At 62.2% G+C, this 349-nt stretch overlaps 1 long non-coding RNA gene across 1 annotated transcript in view; it reads left to right on the plus strand.

The window, feature by feature from the left end:
- Positions 1-349, plus strand: part of LOC112482015 — a 5661-nt gene that overhangs the window by 1583 nt on the left and 3729 nt on the right. The gene's annotated exons all lie outside the window — the stretch shown is intronic.

Here is a 349-nt window from a genome sequence, read left to right on the forward strand (position 1 = left end):
GCTCCGGCCGCAGGCGCGCTGGGCGGAAGGAACGGCCGATCGTGCAGGTGACTCCGTCCGGCCACCGTGCGGGAGTGTGGGGTGTGGCCCCTACGTCGTCCAGGCTACGTCCCCTCCGCCCCAGCCGCGATCCGCCGGACGCAGCAATGGTCCACTAGGGCTTGGCGCCTCGGTTTGAAGGGGACGTGAGCAAAGCACCCAGCACTAACAATTCATTGCGTCCCATTCACCGAGTTCTGCTTTTCCCTATGTAATACACTTTCGTCCTCACCACGGTCCTGACAGGAAAGTATCCTCGTCCCCATTTTACTGGGGAAACGGAGGCTCAGAGAGGTGAGCCGACTTGCTC

Source organism: Pteropus alecto, unplaced genomic scaffold (genome assembly GCF_000325575.1).
Source record: "Pteropus alecto unplaced genomic scaffold, ASM32557v1 scaffold6, whole genome shotgun sequence".
Classification (NCBI taxonomy): Eukaryota; Metazoa; Chordata; class Mammalia; order Chiroptera; family Pteropodidae; genus Pteropus; species Pteropus alecto.